The sequence below is a fragment of the Corythoichthys intestinalis genome, chromosome 8, assembly GCF_030265065.1.
Source record: "Corythoichthys intestinalis isolate RoL2023-P3 chromosome 8, ASM3026506v1, whole genome shotgun sequence".
Classification (NCBI taxonomy): domain Eukaryota; kingdom Metazoa; phylum Chordata; class Actinopteri; order Syngnathiformes; family Syngnathidae; genus Corythoichthys; species Corythoichthys intestinalis.
The window spans coordinates 1247002-1261747 of NC_080402.1; the positions used below are offsets into that span (position 1 = coordinate 1247002).

The 14746-nt window shown below is 40.7% G+C and overlaps 1 protein-coding gene across 4 annotated transcripts in view; it reads left to right on the plus strand.

Annotated features, from left to right (window-relative positions):
- Positions 1 to 7070: 7070 nt before the first annotated feature.
- sorbs2a (sorbin and SH3 domain containing 2a) overlaps positions 7071 to 14746 on the plus strand; it is a 109719-nt gene continuing 102043 nt past the window's right edge. Inside the window, exon 1 of one of the 4 annotated variants that reach the window (XM_057842875.1) lies at positions 7071 to 7612. The gene's annotated coding sequence lies outside the window, so the exon portion shown is untranslated. The remainder of the gene's footprint in view (positions 7613 to 14746) is intronic. The other 3 variants (XM_057842877.1, XM_057842874.1, XM_057842876.1) reach the window with 3 other exon arrangements.

Consider the following 14746-nt stretch of genomic DNA (forward strand, 5'->3'; position numbering starts at 1 on the left):
TTAAAATGTATAGGGCTCTTAATTTAACTGCCTGACAATTTGTTGCTAGGCGTTATTATTATTATTATTATTATTCACTTGTCACTAGGCATATTTCACAGCCACTTGTTGCGTGATGAAATCAATCTGTAAACATTTCAGACATTTGGTTTATTTGTTGACAATTTCATGTTCACTTTTTCCCCACAGTCATTGTAAAATAATGCTAAAATTTTGATCTACACGCTAAAACAAAAAGCTGCCAAGGCCGTAAAACGGTTAAAGGTTTTATTTAAGGTTTAAAGTGTCTGTGACGGCATAAAAAATTAAATAGCATTATTATGTGAATTTAAATATTTTGAGATGATTCGACTATATACATCAAGTTGGGGAAAGCGCATGCAGATGACGAGAAATGAGTCTTTCAATCTGTTGTTTCTCGTATTTACTGTTTGACTGTTTGTATTACTCTAACACACCCAATATGAATTAAATAGCATTAATACCATAGTTAAAGGAAAACAAGCAGAATATAGGGCATAAGAGATACATGACGCCCAACGTGTACGTCATGCAACTGACTGAGCAAGATTGACGCTGACAAGCCCACGTCTGCACCACCAACTCTAGCAATCAGTTCTCCCGGAAAGTCCAGAACAAATGGCGGGACGCCCTGTCCCAACACAAGGAACACCGGAGAACATCCGTTATCCAACTGATAACACGACTGACAAGACTCCAAGAGCCCCTTTGACGCTGAGGTGGCAAAATCCACAACCCTCGTTGCTCTGACAAAATTAACTCCCCAATCCTCCTGTCCAATCCACAAACAGACAATAATCCTAAACATACCCTTCTTCCTGCCCACAGCCCGCCCCACGAGAGCCTTCAAAAAACAAATTTTAACTAATTGTGGTCATTTTTCTCTGGAACCTTTTGTCAACCTGTGATAGGGTGACATTGCCTCCCTGCCTGAGTCTATTTCTGTTTCGCCTTGCTGTTTGATCGCTGTCGACCTGAATAAATTGTCAACTTGTTTTTGGTGAGCCTTCTTTAAACCTTCCAAAATGGAGTCGGTACAAAGGGTTAAAACTGAGGTAAATGCGTGGAGTTTGGCCCTTTGGCCGGGATGACGGAATCCCGCCAGCCCAGGTCGTTGGAGCCGCGCCAGCGTGGGTCTGCCAGTTCGGCTGGCACGATTCCGGCAGTCTGGCTAAAGGGCCGGATTTTATAGCGCTCTGGCGCCACCATCTGGGTGATGACATCGGCAGAGTAACGATTTCAGCTGATTTAGAATTTAGCCCAATGGAAGAGGAAGACTCAGAACAAGGAAAATGCGACAGAGAGCAGCAAAATGTCATTGTTTTTATTTCTACTTCAACATTTTTACAGGATATTCTCTTTATTTAATTTTTTTACCCCAATTGCTAAATAAATGGTATGGTCATGACAATGGTCTTGTGCTAAATGAAATATGAAATATCAAAAATGCATTTATTCAGTACGACAGGGCAAAATTACTGCATAATGGTCAAAACTGCCAACTTCTTAATCTCACGACCGGTATTTTATGCCACTGGAGTTAGTCCAGCTTTTGTCATTTCCATGCCCCGGCTTCGGAGACGGAGGAAAGAGCGTAAACCAAACAGGAGGCGTGACTGCTAGCCGACGTGCTAACTCGAACCGAGTGGCTTTTCCAAGTCTTTCTCCCGCCTTTCAAAAATGAAAAATCGCACAAAACTTCCCCGACTTGGCGACGGGGTTGATTGTCTTCACCGATCGGCCAGCCTCCGGCGGTGAGCAAGTTTCGGCTCGTCGTTCCCCTGCTGCGGCCCCGACAGGAGTGCTCGTTGCCAGGGACGCAGATGGAGAATGACCGCCGAGCGTCTCTTCTAATCTTTTTTGCCTTTTGAAAACGAAAAATCCTACAAAACTACCCCGACTCATGTCACACACGGCGGCAGGGTTGATTGTCTTCACCGATCGGCCAGCCCGCGAGCAAGTTTCGGCACGCAGCTGGAGAATGACTGCCGGACAAACCGGCCGACAACGTAGGAGCGCGTGGCTGCCCGAGCCCCAGCCGAGGATAGTGCTTTATTGGCAGGCACACGAAGAGGACCAAGGGGTGACAAGCCGCCGGTCGTCGGCTGAGTGGACTTCTTAGTGGACAGGGAGCATTGTCAACCACAAAATTCAACTCACCTCCTTATTAAAACGTGTGCCATGATCATAGTATTTGACACAATACAAAACACGTAATTTACTCACTTCCTCATCGGTCCAATGGTCCCACAGTTGTTGGACTTGTTTTGGCCATTCTTCGCGGTGAACGGGAACTTTTTGAAACCCAAAAAGGCACACACGCCTCTCCCTGGGGCGGCAACAAAAGTCTGCAGCACATTGGGCTGGCATGATGCGAAAAACGAACGAATTAATCTGCAAAATTAGCTGAATCTGCGGTCGTATTGCATGCTATATAGTAATGGCTGTATTGTCAGATGGTTACCCGTTTGATGTCACATTCGCATTCTTCCTCAATCCAGGAAGTCAGCCATTTTCATGGCGTGGGATTAAAAAAATTTAATAAATAAATCGATCGCTTCCACACACATCCAAGCGGTCCATTTCATTCAGGAGTATAAAATTTCGTGTGAAATATGAAATAAACATGCTTTTTGCTCTTATAGGCACTTTAAGGCTGACTTCAGGCTCGATGCAGGCAGCCACGCAACAACATGTGATTTGACTTTTAGGTATTCAAGCTGCTCTTCAAACATTAAAGCTGAAAATGGCACTGATATGATGTCATTGCCAGACTATGACTTCATGTACGCATACCCTTATTCTGCACCATCACACTGCCTTCTGACACTGACCAGACTACTGAACTTTACCGTATCAGCTGTTCCAAATGCGGATCCCTTTGAGAGTGGAAAGACCTGAGGCAGCTCTGATAAAGATGACAGTGAGGAGCAGAAGTATTTGCACCCCTTAGAAACTAGGTAGTGGTCTGAAATTTTAATCAAAAATGCATTTCCATTCATAGAGGCAATCTTAAAAAAATCCAGAAATCACATTGTATGATTATTAAAAATAATTTATTTGTAATTTACTGGGGTTCATAAGTATTTGTACCCCTGAGAAAATCAGCAATAATTATGACATTCAAATAGTTGTCAGTAGGGTTGTTCCGATCATGTTTTTTTGCTCCCGATCCGATCCCGATCGTTTTAGTTTGAGTATCTGCCGATCCCGATATTTCCCGATCCGATTGCTTTTTTTTGCTCCCGATTCAATTCCAATCATTCCTGATAATTTTTCCCGATCATATACATTTTGGCAATGCATTAAGAAAAAAATGAATAAAACTCGGACGAATATATACATTTAACATACAGTACATAAGTACTGTATTTGTTTATTATGACAATAAATCCTCAAGATGGCATTTACATTATTAACATTCTTTCTGTGAGAGGGATCCATGGATAGAGAGACTTAAAGGACAAATGTGACTTTGTATATTGTGACTAAATATTGCCATCTAGTGTATTTGTTGAGCTTTCAGTAAATGATACTGTAGCCATGCCCAAATGCATGATGGGAAGTGGAACCATGACTGTGCGTAGTGTAACCAATTGATATATCTTCTCTGTGTTGGGAAATAACATAGGGTGTTAAGAAAAAGATCAATTACTACCTTGCTTCCCACGATATTTCTAATCGTAGGGAGAGGGATTGTAAGGCTTTAGCCAATTAATAAAATGCTCCAAAGGCTTCCAAAATTCACCCTACTCATTTTACGCTGCCTTTTAGCTTTCTATATAGGTAAAACGGCGCCATTACAGATTGATGCGTGAGTGAGTCGTGCAGCGCATGCATTAATTGCATTAAATATTTTAACGTGATAAATTTTCTAAAAAATTAATCACCGCCATTAACGGGATAAATTTGATAACCCGACCTTAAGCCAAAATTTAAGACTCTGGATGAGTGGAACATATTATGTCTGTAACGTTGAATACAATTAGAAAACGATTTAATTTAAAAAAAAAAAAAAATATATATATATATATATATATATTTTAAAAAAGCAATGTCCGATATTTTTTGCCGATTCCGATACTTTGAAAATGACGTGATCGGACCCAATCGATCGGCATCTCTAGTTGTCAGTCTACATTTTTGAAAAAGTCCACCGTTACCCACCCACCATCTGTTTGAGCTCATTATTGTCACTTAGGCACCCCACAGACAGTCATAATCCAACTGCTACCATGGGCAAGACCAGAGCCTTCGTAAGACACCAGAGAAAAAAACGTTGAGCTGGAAAAGGCTATGGCACAATTGGAAAGAAGCTTGGTGAGAATAAATCAACAGTTGCAGCAATTGTTAGAAAATGGAAAAGGCTAAACATGACTGATAATCTACCTTGGACTGGGGCTCCATGTAAAATCTCTCCTTGTGGGGCATCACTCATGATGAGAAAAGTGAGGGCTCAGCCCAGAACTACACGGCAGGAGCTGGTCAGAAGCTGGATGCACAGTTTCAAAGGCCACTGTCAGTAGAACACTACGGTGCAATGGTTTAAAATGATGCATTGCTCAGAAGGTTGAAGCCAGTACATGAGAAGGCCCGTTTGAAGTTTATCAGGGACCATCTGAATGATGCAGAGGCGTCATGGGAGGTAGTCATGTGGTCAGATGAGACTTTTGGTGCAAACTTGTCATGTGTGGAGGAAAAAGAAGGATGAGTACAATCCAAGAACACCATACCCACTGTGAAGTATGGGGATGGAAACCTCATTCTTTTCAGCAAAGGGGACAGGGTGACTGCACTGTATAAAGCAGAGGATGAATGGTGAAATGTATGGTCGGATTTTGAACCGAAACCTCCTTCCCTCAGTCAGAGACTTGAAGATGAGTCTTCCAACATGACAATGATCCGAAGCACACAGCCAAGCTGACCAAGGAGTGGCTGCGTAAAAACCATATGAGTGGCTTAGCCAGTCTCCAGACCTCAGTCAAATAGAATATCTTTGGATGGAGCTGAAGCTTGGTGACAACCGCCCCGAAACCTAACAGATCTTGAGAAGGTTTGTATGGAGGAATGGGCCAAAATCCCAGCTTCCATATGTGAAAACCTGGTGAAGAACTACAGAAAGCGTCTGACCTCTGTAACTGCAAACAAATGCTTCTGCACTAAATATTAGCACTGATTTTCTCACGGGTAAAAATTCTTATGAACCCCAATAAATTACAAATAAATTATTCAAAAATCATACAATGTGAGTTCCGAATTTTTTTTTTTTGATTACCGTAATTTTCGCACTATAAGGTGTACCTGACTATAAGCCACCAACCACCAAATCTGGCACAAAAACGGCATTCGTTCCTAGATAAGCCACACTTGACTATAAGCCGCAGCTGTCCTCACTTTATTAAGGGATATTGACACAAAAATATATTAACCGGTAATACTTTATTTGACAGTGGCATCATACAAATGTCATAATACCAAATTAACCACCATGAAGCTTTGAACCAATTGGCTGCAAAGCTTCGTTGCTTCAAGAAGCTTCATTTGGCCATCACTGCTCCCTTGGGGGTGACAGTCAACCTCTGCTGCCACCTGCTGTCAACACCATTATCGTCCAACATGTCTCCTAGCATGCACTACAGCGCTAGAGATGTAAATGAAAATAAAAATTCAAGTTCTGTGCTAATTATTTCTTCAGTTCCTGTTCCAGTTGTTTCATTAATTGCTATTTATTGTATTTGGTAACACTTCATTTGACAGTGGCGCCATAAAACTGTAATTAAACAATCATAATTATGACATGACACTGTCATGAGCATTAATGAATGCTTATAACAGGTGTCATTTTGTGTTATCCAGCAAATCAGCTCACTAGTTAATTTGAAGAAGTCAATTCTGGAGAAATGCTTTGTCTCATGTGTCATTTTCTGTAGATTTTAAGTCACTTCCTATTATTTTTGGGGCATTTTCGGGTAATTTCCTTGTTCACTCATTAGCAGCCATTGACGGCGCTACATGTCCATCTATTTGTACAGGGAGAAGCAATGAGTGCTCTGTAAAGACTAAAACTAGTTTTCCATGGGTTTTGTATTTCTCTTCTACTTATTTTCTATTTTTTTGTGTTGTTAATTGGTAATTGTTAGTTAGCTGGGACAGGCTCCAGCACCTTCGCAAAACAGATTCAATTCAAATTTAATTAACTTTATTTATCATTTGGTAAATAATAGTTGTCAATTACTTGTTAGTTTGTGACACTAACACCTCTTAGACACACACACATATTAAAATATCTCCGTTTTAACACCTGTTGCTCTCTATGTGTTGGTGAAAGGTTGCTAGTGGGCTAAAGGTAGTTCGTCGCCATGTTTATCCTGCACAAATCTCAAACGTTCAAGCCGTTTGAACAGTAAGAGTACGTTTCATGTATGTAAATCATGTATGTAAGTAAAAATTTGACGAAGATATTGTGTGGTTTATGTAAAAACAGCTCATTTTTAGAACTCTGGTTCATCTTTACCGTCAATGGTAGTCAATGAGTTAAGTGAAATGCTGCACTTTATGACAATAATTGTCAAACTAGTATACAATTCATTGTGAGTTTTTGACATTTACATCTCTTTAACACGTCTGAATGAAAATATTTCTATTATAACACCTGTTGCTCTCTATGTGTTGGTGAAAGGTTGCTAGTGGGCTAAAGGTAGTTCGTCGCCATGTTTATCCTGCCCAAATCTCAAACGTTCAAGCCGTTTGAACAGTAAGAGTATGTTTCATGTATGTAAGTCATGTATGTAAGTAAAAATTTGACAAAGATATTGTGTGGTTTATGTAAAAACAGCTCATTTTTAGAACTCTGGTTCATCTTTACCGTCAATGGTAGTCCATGAGTTAAGTGAAATGCTGCACTTTATGACAATAATTGTCAAACTAGTATACAATTAATCGTGAGTTTTTGACATTTACACCTCTTTACCACGTCTGAATGAAAATATTTCTATTATAACATCTGTTGCTCTCTCTGTCTTGGCGAAAAGTTGCTAGCGGGCTAAATGTAACCCGTCGCCATGGTTACCCCGCGCAAATTGATCTTGGGCTCTCAGTGGAAATGAACAACACAGAGAAGCCATTTTGCGCAGTAGCGGTCAATACTCACACACACAAAACACAGCAAGAGTAGGGCAGCTGACGTTAGCGGAGTTCCGAGCCGACTCGGTTCGGAAAAGGACGTGCCCTCTCGCCGTCTCCTCCCCCTCGCCAGCCAGGGAGCTCGGCAGCTCGGGGAGGAGCGGAGAGGAAGCCGGAGGGCGAGCGAGAGAGCAAGCAGCGGGAGGGGGCAGCGCCAGCGGAGCGGACACTTTAGCCGCATTGCTATTCGATCCCCCCGGCTGACCCCCCCGTGAGAGGTGGGAGTTGTCCGCTCGGGTGAATCCGCCAGGCGGGCTCCGAGTCAGCAGGTGGACGGCCGCTCTGCTCGCTCGCCGGTGTTTTGTGCTGTTTACGTGTCATTTAATGTGAAAAGTGAGGACTTTTTTCCCCTTTGTATTTTACATGGAGGTCGCTGTCAAGCTAGCCAGGACGAGGCTGCTTTGCTAAGGTAAGCACCTGACCGGGTACATTACCTTTTCGTTAGCTTTTTCAAAATATTTTTTCTTATATTTACCTACAACCAAAGTGATATCATTGTTAATAGAATTAAACTGTATTTGGACGCGGTGCTACTATCTGAAATGACCCTTGAATGCCCGCTATTGGAGACCGGGGCAGACCGGTGCGGAGACCGGGGCAGACGAGCACAGGCAAGCCGGCCGAGGTCGCCCATGTTGCCGCGGTGATGCGTTCATGGACGCGATAAGATTGAGTAAACATATTTAAAAGGATGCGTCCGGAAGAATTAAGTGGAATGATACCGTAAACAAAAGCCTTCTAATGGTTAGATTGACTGATTTAATCCCTGAATGCCGCATAATCAGTGTTGTCATCTGGATGGGGGAAAAAAAAGATGGAAAATGCAGCCTTGATTTCTCCACAAATTATTTTGGCGCTTAAGATGTACAGTTTCCCCTCGTTTTTCGCGGTAATAGGTACCCTACCCCCGCGAAAAAGTAGCGGCAGATCTTATTTACATTTTTTTTTGGGTGTGTTTAATATATTTATTCAGATTTATCAGCATTGGAAAGAAATACATATAAGACATTTTTTAACTTAAAAAAAAAAGTATATTTTTACAATGGTTTTTAAGCACTGCAAATGTAATAATTATGATATGAATGAAATATATATAAAAGAAAGCAATGATTTGTAAATGTATACATGAATATACCTAAACATATTTGTATAAAATACAGTGTATTTATTTATTTTTTATTGGAAAAAAAATCTGCGATGGACTGAGGGCGCGAAGTTTGAAGTAGGGCTGCAGCTATCAATTATTTTAGTAGTTGATTAATCGATAAACTAGTTAGTTCCAACAATCAATTAAATGAAACAATTAAATGAGGATCTAAGTACAACAAAAGAACAATTAGCTAACTTACATCGAAAAAGTCCGCTAGCTTAAATGCAATAAAATGCTAACTTTTTTTTACAGTGCTCTTAAGAAATCCTTCAAACACATATTCCCACAAAAAAACGGCTAAATATACCTATAAACTAAATTATGAATGTTTTAAAGAAAATATTAGCTCAAACAAGAACTTAGCTGATGTTGGTCTTAACAGGGAGCAGCTGGATTCAGCCATGTGAAATGAGTTAGTTCATATTCACTGTTGTCACTAGAGGGCAGTGTATCCACCCAAATCAATTAAACTAAATGCAAACACTTTAAAAACAAACCATTACAACTCCACTTTAATTAAACGAATACTCGAAGCAGCAAAATTTAATTCGAATCTTTTCTCCTAATCAAATTACTCAAGTTAATCGATTAATTGTTGCGGCACCTCATTTGTTTTCTAAATGGAGTGCAGAGCTTTGCTAAGTCATTCGCTGCCATTGACGGCGCTAGACGTCCAATCCATTTATTTTAGAGTGGGAGGGGCGACTGAATGTTTGATTTTTTTGTGGTTTTTGCGATGTTTAAGGTTTGCGTGGTTTTTGCATTTTTTTTGTGGATTTTCACAGGTCCATTCGTTTGTGTTACGTTTGCGCTAGTTGTTGGGATACCCCTCTGTTATTGGGAGAGTTGGTAGGCTCTGTCAGCCGTGACGGAGGGGCTGCGATTAACGTCCTCACTTGGATTTAATGTCTCAACGTCCATATAACAACAGAAGCACAAATGAAAATTACACCACAAACGAGCACAAATTTAGCATTAACGAATGACACCATAATGTCAACACTCGAAATGAATACCTCAAAAACGATAGCAGCACAAACGTAGCACAAACAATTCGATAAAAATTTGCATGTGATGGGGGGCCAACTTCACGGAGGTCAATTGGACATATACTGTTGTCAATGGCAGGCACTGTGTTAAATAGTATAACATTTTGAAAAACTAAAATCAACTGTTATTTATTTCATCTTAGTAATGCAATATAATAATATTCTTGTCATTTTCCCGCTTGTCCTGGTATTGAAAACGTACTGGTAGAACTGGTATGAAGGGATGTTGGTAAAACAAAAAGGCTTATCTGTCAGAGTGTGGCGGGGGTGACGACCTGGGAGAGTGGGAAAAGTGTAACACTATCACTCCGGGAACGTCACGCCACTCCCATTGTGGCCTACCTGGCCTCTGTGCTACTTCCCAAAATACCAGTGATGTAGTATTTCACAGTGTACAGGCCAGGCTAAAGATGACAACAAGATAGTGCTTCAATCACCAGGAAAATGGCTTCCCTGCTTTCAGAGGTGGATAGTAACGTGTCGTGTAACATTTACCTGAGTAACCTTTTAAGAAAAAGAGTAGTTTTACTATGCCATTCTTTTTACTTGAGTACACTGCTGGCCAAAAGTATTTGTCAGATAATGCTGAATTTCTCCCAGATAATGATTGCAATTACAAATGCTTTGGTAGTAATATCTTCATTTATTTTGCATGCAATGAAAAAACACAAAAGGGAATGAAAAAAAAATTAAATCATTATTATTTTACACAAAACCTCAAAAAAATGGGCTGGACAAAAGTATTGGCACCCTCAGCCTAATACTTGGTAGCACAACCTTTAGACAAAATAACTGCGAAAAACTGCTTCTGGTTACCATCAATGAGTTTCTAACAATGCCCTGCTGGAATTGTAGATCATTCTTCTCTGGCTAACTGCTCCAAGTCTCTGAGATTTGAAGGGTGCCATTTTCAGATCCCTCCACAGGTGTTCTATGGCAGGGGTCCCCATCTGCCGGGCCGCGGACCGGTACCGGTCCGTGGCGCATTTGCGACCGGGCCGCAAAAAAAAAAAAAATTTAATAACGACCGCATTCTGGCCGAATTAACCCTGTGCCCCTGCTTAACACACCAATATCTCTGTCTACTCTAGATATAATACTACGGGATAGATTACAATGTTGTCATAGAAGTCCATTGATTGGACTGCTAGCAGTACATCTTGTTTGTGTATATAATATATCTATGTGCGCTTGTCCTCGATAATAGCGTATTACTAGGCCACGGCGCAGCACATTTGTTCCCGGAAATAATTAGCCCCCACACGAGCGAAGATAACAGGAAAATAGACGTCTTTGGAAATATTTTTACGGCGAAAAGGATATTTTTACGGCGAAAAGGGCACCTGACGAGCCTACAACCTCGAAGACCCACGAACTGCGAAGGAGTGGATTTGTGACCAGTTTGTGAATAAACAGAGATTGCAAATGACGGCGACCTTATTAAACGTACATTTGAGACAACAACTCTCCCGAGGTTCTGGATTAAAGTAATTCTGGAATATCCTGACATCGCGACAAGAGCGTTGAAAACCTTGCTACAATTTCCAGCATTGTATCTTTGTGAAGCGGGCTTCTTAATTAATGTTTAACGACAAGGCGAAGTCGTTAATGGTGAGCGAGGTGTGCAGCTGTTGTGTGAAGCTTACATGGCAGGATGAATCTGAGGAGAACTTTTCTACAAGTCCTTCCATGATCAAACGTAAGTTAATATTCCTTTCTTTCAAGAAAGTTTGTAGTGTTTACTTTGGAATCGCTGCATTTGCGCATTTTGCGGCTATGTTTAACGTTACGCGCATGCGCAGAACCGCATCGTTGCAATTTTTGATGGGTTGCAAAATTTGTCAGAACACCGGTCCGTAAAAAAAAAAGACCCAAATAACACCGGTCCGTGGTGCAAAAAAGGTTGGGGACCCCTGTTCTATGGGATTCATTGCTGGCCACTGTAGAAGTCTCCAGTGCTTTCTCTCAAACCACTGCTTTTTGAAGTGTGTTTTGGGTCATTGCCCAGGTGGAAGACCCATGACCTCTGAGAGGGACCCAGCTTTCTCACATTATGCTGCAAAATTTGTTAGTAGTCTTCAGACTTCTTAATGCCATGCACACAGTCAAGCAGTCCAGTGCCAGAGGCAGCAAAGTAACCCCAAAACATCAGGGAGCCTCTGCCATGTTTGACTGTGGGGACAGTGTTCTTTTCTTTGAAGGCCTCTTTTTTTCCCCCCTGTAAACTCAATGTTGATGCCTTTTCCCCAAAAGCTCTACTTTTGTCTCATTTGACCCGAGAACATTCTTCCAAAATATTTTTGGCTTTCTCAGGTAAGTTTTGGCAAACTCCAGCCTGGCTTTTCCATGTCTCTGGGTCAGAAGTGGGCTCTTCCCGGGTATCCTACCATAGAGTCCCTTTTCATTCAGACGCCGACGGATAGTACGGGTTGACACTGCTGTACCCTCGGATTGCGGGACAGCTTGAACTTGTTTGGATGTTAGTTGAGGTTCTTTATCCAACATCCGCACAATCTTTGGTTGAAATATCTTGTCCATTTTTCTTTTCCGTCCACATCTAGGGAGGTTCGCCACAGTGCCGTGGGCTTCACACTTATTGATGACACTCCGCACAGTAAACACAGGAACATTCAGGTCTTTGGAGATGAACTTGTGGCCTTGAAATTGCCCATGCTTCCTCACAATTTAGATTCCCAAGTCCTCAGACAGTTCTTCGGTCTTCTTTCTTTTCTCCATGCTCAGTGTGGTACACACAAGGACACAAGACAGAGGTTGAGTCAACTTTAATCCATTTTAACTAGCTGCAAGTATGATTTAGTTACTGCCACCGCCTGTTATGTGCCACAGGTAAGTAACAGGTGCTGTTAATTACACAAATTAAAGAAGCATCACATGATTTTTTAAAAGGGTGCCAACACTTTTTTCTTTTGTGTTTTTTTTTCATTGCAAGCAAAATAAATGAAGATATTGCTACCAAAGCATTTGTAATTGCAATCATTTTCTGGGAGAAATTCAGCATTATTTGACAGAATTGCAGGGGTGCCAATACTTTTGGTCCTTTTCCGAGTCTTTTCGTTTTTTTTTTTTTGTTTTGTTTTGTTTTTTTGTTCTTTTTTACGTTGACTTTTGTTGTGGGATGCATGCTGTTTTTTTGGGCGCAGGAAGCGTAGTACAGGAAATGAGCGCATGCACAGATGCACCCACTCACCCTACATGTACACACGGCAGATGCTAACTGATACATGCTAATCGTTTGTTATAGCTGTACCTGCAGCTACTAGTAAACGCAAATTTTAATGTGCTTTTGTTGAAGATAAGTGATTTAATTTCATTTTAGATTTGTTTCATGCTGCAAGTGTTGACGTCATGAGCAGCTGAATAAAGTCAGCAAACCACACGGACGTTTGACACCGTCATTTCGGAGCTTAGCTCACCCTCTGGCTAGGACTTAGCTCCAACATCTTGGTGAGGACAGTACAATGATGTATAATACATGTTTTTGGATTGTTTTCTTTTTATTTAGAGGGTGTTTTGAGGTAGTCAAAGGGTTAATTCCGACGTACGCGGAAATCCGGGTTACATCGCCAGCGCAGGAACGGAACTCGTTTGGAAACCGGGGACTACCTGTATTGTATTTTGTTTAATGATGGAGAATACACTGCCCTCTGGTGGCAGCGTTGGGTCCGCCTGGATTGTCGCCTTTTATGACTAACTCAAACGTCTGACATGGATAAAGGATAGCTGCGCTCTGGTTTGGCCCACATCAGGCCGTAAGTTGTTTCAGCTAATATATGTGTATGCATTTGTAATTAGGTTTACAGCTACAGTTTGTGGAGTTAAGTGTGAGCGATTTGCTATGAGAATTGTGAATACGTTAGCATTCATGGCATTTAAGACTTTTGTTAGGCAAATGAGGGAAGTTTAATCTACTAAACTAACATATTAATCAGACGAGATGGACGTTTGAACACCAATTGTTTTGTGTCAAGTGTTTTATTGTTAAAATGCGTGTCGCTTTGAACATAAGTGCACATATGTGTGTTACAGCTTTACAAATTGTCAAAAGTGAAGGAAGTCAAAAGCTTCAAAAAGCACAATTGCCTTGTTTGCTGTCTGTCAAGTTGAACAACTTCACGTTCAGTGAGGACAGAACACGTCATTTTAATAAACTAAAGTAAAAAATAAGATACTGTGTGGCACAATAAGGTACTGTTTACTCAAACAAAACAAAAAAAAAAACCGACTGGAGACAAAATGTGAATGAGACTCCTGGGTCGCAAAGTCAAAAACACGCAAATCAAGTACTCCGTAACTTGGGGATTAGATGTATATCGGTTTAAAAAGTGTCACTGTTTAAAAAAAAAATAATAAAAGAACCAATAGGTTGCGACCAAAATCTTCCAGTAGAATAGTGTCTATGTTACCCACCACCTGCCATTGGCTGTACTAGACGTCCAGTTCATTGCCCGTATAAAACATGGACTTCAGGCGGCCATGTTGGCAGGGGCGACATTCCCATCAAAGTACAGTTAGAGTCAGATGAAGTCATTTAAGCCTCTGCTATTTACTCTGTGGCTGCCATTAACGGCAATAGACGTCCAGTCCGTTCGAAGCTGGAGGTTTGGCAGCGATTGAATCACAGTCAGTCAGTCACCACTGACATTAAAATTCAGCCATAATTATCTTCTTTCACAACGAAGATATTTTATCGATGTCAAAGCATCTGCTACATAAAAAAGTATCTGAACCTTTTGAAATTTCTCACATTTCTGCATAAAATCACCGTCAAATGTGATCTGATATTTGTCAAAATCACACAGATGAAAAAACATTGTCTGCTTTAACTAAAACTACTCAAACAGTTTTCATATTGTAATGGGGATAGCATGCAAACAATGACAGAAGGGGAAAAAATAAGTAAGTGAACTAGGGCTGCAGCTATCGATTATTTTAGTAGTCGATTAATCGATGAGCCAGTTAGTTCGATTATTCGAGTAATCGGATAAGGAACATAAAAATTTAAAATACCTGAGCTGAGCCTCAAACGGTATAAAAAAAAACAAAAAAATGAGGATCTATGTACAACAAAAGAACATTTGGCTAACTTACATAGCTAAAGGCCGCTAGCTTAAATGCTATAAAACGCTATTTCTTTTCATTTTTATCATTTTTTTTACACAATGCTCTTAACAAATGGTTCAGACACATATTCCCACAAAAAACAGCTATATATACCTATAAACCACTTAACGAATGCATTAAAAAACATTAGCGCAAACAAAAACTTAGCTTATGTTGGTCTTAACAAGGAGCAACTGGATTTAGTAACATGAAATGAGGCAGA